This window comes from Gouania willdenowi, chromosome 24, assembly GCF_900634775.1.
Source record: "Gouania willdenowi chromosome 24, fGouWil2.1, whole genome shotgun sequence".
Classification (NCBI taxonomy): domain Eukaryota; kingdom Metazoa; phylum Chordata; class Actinopteri; order Blenniiformes; family Gobiesocidae; genus Gouania; species Gouania willdenowi.
Window position 1 is genome coordinate 3628965 of NC_041066.1, and position 6000 is coordinate 3634964.

Genomic DNA, 6000 nt, shown 5'->3' on the forward strand with positions numbered 1-6000 from the left:
TGGGAACTTGAAAACAGTTTAAAATAAAATAAAATAAATTGACATCAATAAACAAAACAGTATCTTGCATCTTCAAATTCTTATGCATCTCAGTTTACATGAACTCAATGTTATATAAAAAAAAACGTTTTTTTTTTAGTAAATGTATTTGAAAGGCTACAAAAAGTAACTTGGATTTGATAACACATGATCATGTGATCAACACATGCTAATTGCTCATTTCTTGCCACACATTAAGCATGCATATTAAACCTGCATATTGGTGGTTAAATGAATCTGTTCCCACACAATTAAAATCTCTATTTTCTTCCAGAATAGTGTTTTTGTTGGTTTAATTATCTTACCAGGGATTTAAAACTTAAGGTTAGTCACAGGTGCAGGAAAGTTTATGGTTTGTAGATGTTGCAGGAGGTGAAGTAGGAAGATGCTGTCATTGCACAACGTGACTTATTTCTAGGTTAACAAATTGTTATATTTTGATTTTATTTGTCATTAATCATTAATAGCCTCTGTAAAAAATAATTTTATTTCAGTAGTTTTTTAAAGTTATAGGGAGCCACTGCAAAAGAACCAAAGGGCCACATTAGGCCCCAGAGCCGCAGGTTGCAGACCCCTGCCCTGAGAGAACCACAGCTGAACATATGTCCTGGCATCATAGTCCATCAGTTCTGGTTCGTCCATTCTGGTTCTATCACGTAGCTCGGCACGTTTTTCCTTTTTACTTCTGCTCTCAATCTGAGCGGGCTCTCAGTGAAGGGCTCGTTATGACTGGCCCCGTTCATAGCGGACCGTCCACACTCTAAAGGAGCACACTTCACTTTATACTCGGCTCACCCGCAGTGCAGAGAGAGAGAGAGAGAGAGAAGTGCACTCTGTGGGACGTGACAAAGTGCTCAGCCGCTCCGTCCAAACTAAGGTCACCCACATGCACTCGCACAGATGCCACCAGATAAACTTTTCACTCCCACATAATGAAAAAATACTCGCATATGCGAACATTTTGGTCACAGTCTCGAGCCATGTTTTGCATTTGAGGTGTTTTTTTTCTTAACAAAGACAGGGTCTATTTTATTGTTTTTGTTTGTGATATTTATTAAAGTGCAATTTTTGCTAACAGACAGTCCATTTTATTTTAATTGTTTGTTTTATTTGTTTAAAATATTTAAAAGTTCTTGACATTCCAATTACAATGGTAAAAAATACTAAAGAGAATTACAAGTTGTTTGCATTTGAAAGGGTGTACTTGTATTATTATTACATTTGTGGTTAATTTGGTCTAAAAACAATTGACAATAATATCTTTTATTGGCAATAATTTGTGGGACAATATATCATCCTGCAAAATCTGTTATCGGCCCAGGTATAACTATCGCCAGCGTTTGCTAAATTGATTTCACGTTTGTATAACGTTAGCAGTGTATTGTGAAATAAAAATTCCACCAGCATTGCTGTGTGGCAATAAATACTATGTCTATGTCTATGTTTTGTGCAACGTCAGCTTGAGCTCTGCGCACTTTGGTGGTGCTAGATAACTGTGTTTGTGTTTGGTTAGTAGCTGGTTAGTAGCTGGTGGCTAAACAGCTGTGTTTAGCTAACGTTAGCTAGAAATAGCATATAATGCTGGCGTGAATGGTAGCTGTGGCTAACTTACAGTTAACAGAACACATCTATCTAGCTACAAGTACCACCAAAGTATAGAGCTGCTAGCTACGGTAGCAAGCAGATTGTAGTAACATTAGAAGCATCTGTTCAACGTTACGTTTGCCAATTCATGATTTGCGTTAGCTCAATCATGCTGTGGTCGTTTCCGAGTGAAACACAATATTAGACTGACGTTTGCCAGTTTAGTGTCATGATTCACGACACGAAAGTTAGTTCGCCAATGAATGTCAACTAACGCATAACACTGACAGGCCTTCCATTTTGTATAACGCTGCTTTTATTTTGTGTTACGCAGAAGATGTTTGGCTTTGGAAAACCGTTGTATAATAAAAGTAATTTATTAAGATTTTTTTGGTATTTATTTGAGATTTTATGGTTTTTATTAATCGTGCAACAAAAAAATAATCGTTAGATTACTCGTCTAATTAGTCATTAGAATAGTCGACTATTCGATAAAATAATTGCCCGAATAATCGTTTTAAAAATAATTGTTTACTCCCAGCCCTACTCACAACACATATCATACATGAAGGATAGATTTGGAAAAACAGAGGAAAAAATTATACTGATGCCCCAGGGAGTAAGTGAACATGTATGTGCCAACACAGTTTTATATTATAATTACATGATCATTGTGCAAAACTGCTGATCAATTGGTTGCAACACTTATAGCTGCCATAACAAAGCAAGCACTCACAATGCGTAAAGACGCACAATGGCTTATCTGGCACTGCTGGAGGACGTGGCACACGGAAGACTCCGGAGGGAGCAGTTCTTCAGAAACCAGCAAGACCGATTTACAGGACCACGCCCATAAGGATAAGGCTGCTGTGGGAGGGCGGACGAGGTGCTGTGGAGTCCCTGGTTTCACTTACACCAGACACAGCATCACCGACCAGTTAACACCCTGGGACTGATGAAAAGTATGGTTTTACTTGAAATTAAACTATTATGAATTATGTTCCAACTGTGTTTTGCTGTGCATGTTTATTATTTGAAACAAGAGAATACAATAAGCCTTTCACACACAAAATCTTGTTCTTATCCAGATCTCATGTGTGAGGTCAAATGTTAAGAGGCGTGAACTCTAAAAACATTGAAAACACTAAACACTGGAAGACGGCCCTTGTCGCTCAGAGAATCAAATCTTTGCACTGAATCAGAACACATAAGTGCCTTGTCTGCATTAACCCAAATCCTGAGAGTTCTCCGAGCAGCAGCTGTTCATATAACACAGAAGTCAAATCAGGAAAAATCACCAAAAGCTGGATTAAACAAAGGAAAACACTTAGGAATAAAATTATCCAGTAAAGAGGAAACGGAGGAATTGACAGACCCATGATGGTGATGGACTACATGGCTTATAAGCCTTTTCACACTCGGAAATCTTGCTTGTCCTATCAATAATAATAATAATAATAGATTTTAATTCTAAGCACTTTTAAAAAACCCAAAGACACTTTACAGTAGTTCAAACAATAACACAAGTCAAAAAAGAAACTAACAAAACTGTAAGCAGTGATAACGGGGCCTCACACCTGCTGCGCCTCCTTCTTACTGGCTGCGTTCAAAGTCAAACTTAATTTTTTATATGGCATGAGGTCTGGTTGCGGAGTGGGGCATTTGTCTCCCCTGAACGTCTGTGTGGTGCTGGTGAAAATGATTGTGTTTCATAAAATGTACTTATGCTCTAGAACAGGGGGTTTTCAACAGGGTGTTTCTCAGGGGAGGTGCGGAATGCAAGAAAAAATAAAACCAAAGAAATTGTGGTCATCTTTCTCAGAAAAAGCAGTAGAAGCAAGGGGGAAGAGTGTCTTTGACAGCCTGATGGTATTTCTGAGGCTTTTTATCTTTCTTCTCAGCTCGGCTGATTAAGGTGTTGTGTCTATGGTGGGTTTCTCAAGCATCTGACCATAGATTTAAGTGTGCATAGGTGTGTGGGAGTGTGATCATTATGGTGATCCGCTCTGTGTCTCAATTTTCAATTAAATTAAAAAAAGCTTTATAAGCGTGACAAACATATTTGAATTACCAAACTAAGTGTGACATTGAACAATGTACACACAAAAAGACATTAAAGAAGTATCATTTACATAGCACAAAAATAATAAATGTAAAAAATAGCAACATTCATGTAGTAACATGTCTCCCTGTCAGTCTTCATCCCTCTGTGTGTCTCCATGTTTGTCTCTGTGTCCCTGTTTACTGTCAGTGTTGCTTGGTGTGTGTGTGTGTGCGTGTGTGTGTAACCTCACACCGAGGACCAGTTTGGGGAGGAGTTTGGGGTCTCCATCTTGTCAAGAACATAAATCATAAATTTCATGTAGAAATTATGAACACTAGGGGGAGTTTGCTTTTAAAGATGGTGTGGTTTGACAAAAAATTGAGAAAAAGTGCTAAATTTGTCCCATTAAATTTAAAATTGCTGTTGAATTTAGGTTATAGGTGCAAATTACATTTTTGCTATGCTAGTCACAGTCCACTGTATATATAAGAAAAATCCTTACAGGAACAATAGGGCCTTCGCAAAACTCCTGATGCTCGAGCCCTAAATACAGAAAATACATAACAATCATAAGTTAATAGCTTGGGAGAAGGAGTGCCGAAGCAAGGGTATCAGTGGAAAGCCATGGTCATCCGAGTCAGAATATGTGTGTCGTTGCCGGGTAGAGTCTAAATTGATCCCGCTGGAGGCCCTGGAAATCGAGGCTTGTCACTCAGAGACTAAGTCCCTTCAATGGGAGAGAAGTGTGGAAGCAAGGGAGGTCTCTCACTTTCATACTGCTGTTCCCATTGGTTTTCAAAAGTACTCGATATGTACATCATTCTAGAGAGGGTAGAGTCCAAATTGCGCCAGCTGGAGACCCAGAAAGTCAGTGTTTTCGTCAACCGGGGGTAGCCTGTGTGGAAGCAAGGGGACTGCCCTTGCTTCCACACTGCTCCGGTAAAGTGATCTGTTCTGTTCTGAATTAGTTTGGAAAATAGATAAATCCTGATGTTATGCTCTTTGAGCTGGTTCTATAACACATTTGTTTTAATTTTTTCATTAATGATCATGGACCATGATCAGAATCATCATCTGTCAAAAAGAGGATATTTTGGACATGTTTTCTTACTCTGAGTTGGCTTGGCTTGGATACTACTGTCATCAACTAAATCCTAAATATTACCACAGACAGGATTGTTATCTGTTCAACAATCACATTATTGGAGTGTGATAAAAATCCTTTTCTGGTCTAAATGTGGACCATGTGGACTTCTACTGACAGGCTGATCTACAAGTTCTTAGCTCACTATAGCTGTTTTGTAAATAGTGAAATGAGAACTTTGTTTAGCCTGAAGCTAATGACTGAGTGCAAGACAGGCACAGGGTGCGATGAGGGCGTCCACACAAAGAGTGTCTCTGCTTTAACAAACATTTTGCTGCCTTCACACCTAAAGTTTACTGCTTTGTCACAATATGTCATATGTTTAGCATTACTAAATTAATTTATAATAATTTTGTTTATCTACTCATCACGCTGTTTGTCACACACATAATGTAGCAGCTGATCCTATAATAAACTACCATAATAAACCATGTATGACGATGACCTACTTAACTCATTCATCTGATGTTTGAATGAAGGACTTACTGTTCAGGTTTCACCTCAGCACATCAGCAAGTCCACACTCAGAGCCTGTCCTCATCCAGAACATCAGCACAATCACTCACTGTACCTGCTCAGTGTTCAGTCTGACTCATGGTGGAACCAGCACGCCTCCCTCACATCACCTGCTGGCTATGGTAATTGTGTGTGTGTGTACACAGACAACATCACCATGGAGCAAATAATACCTGCCATGTGCAGTGTGCGACAGGACCACACACACACACACACACACCGCATCACCTGGTTTCAACCTCCACCCACCTGCACCGTCACATGGAACTTTAATGAGTGCAGGCTTTTATTACACTGATGGTGAATAAATGATGAGCCCAGTGTTAACAGCAGTGGAACAACAGAAATTATTTGAGTTTTTAGGCTCTTTTAAGACCCATGAAGAAAAAACATGCTGTAAAGGAGATCAAAAGTTGAAAACCTGTTTGAAAATGACTTTGTATAACCTTGGTTCTTGGTGTTAATTGATCGTATTCTTTAGAATGGGTTACACAGTAAAAAACAGAAAGATGTTAATGTAGGTCAACTAAACTCCTCACAAATCAAACCATGAGGATTCTGGATTCAGACAGGGCACCACAAGAAGTGTGAAAGCAAATCCCGAGCATGGCTAAATGGACAAAGTGGCCAGGTTGGCTCAAACAGGATTTCCTTTCATGTGTCTCGTCCACCT

General features: G+C 39.1%; 1 protein-coding gene across 1 annotated transcript in view; it reads right to left on the reverse strand.

The window, feature by feature from the left end:
* Positions 1 to 5432, reverse strand: part of gjb7 (gap junction protein beta 7) — a 29025-nt gene extending 23593 nt beyond the window's left edge. The window contains exon 1 of the mRNA XM_028440180.1: positions 5298 to 5432. The gene's annotated coding sequence lies outside the window, so the exon portion shown is untranslated. The remainder of the gene's footprint in view (positions 1 to 5297) is intronic.
* Between the last annotated feature and the right edge of the window lie 568 nt (positions 5433 to 6000).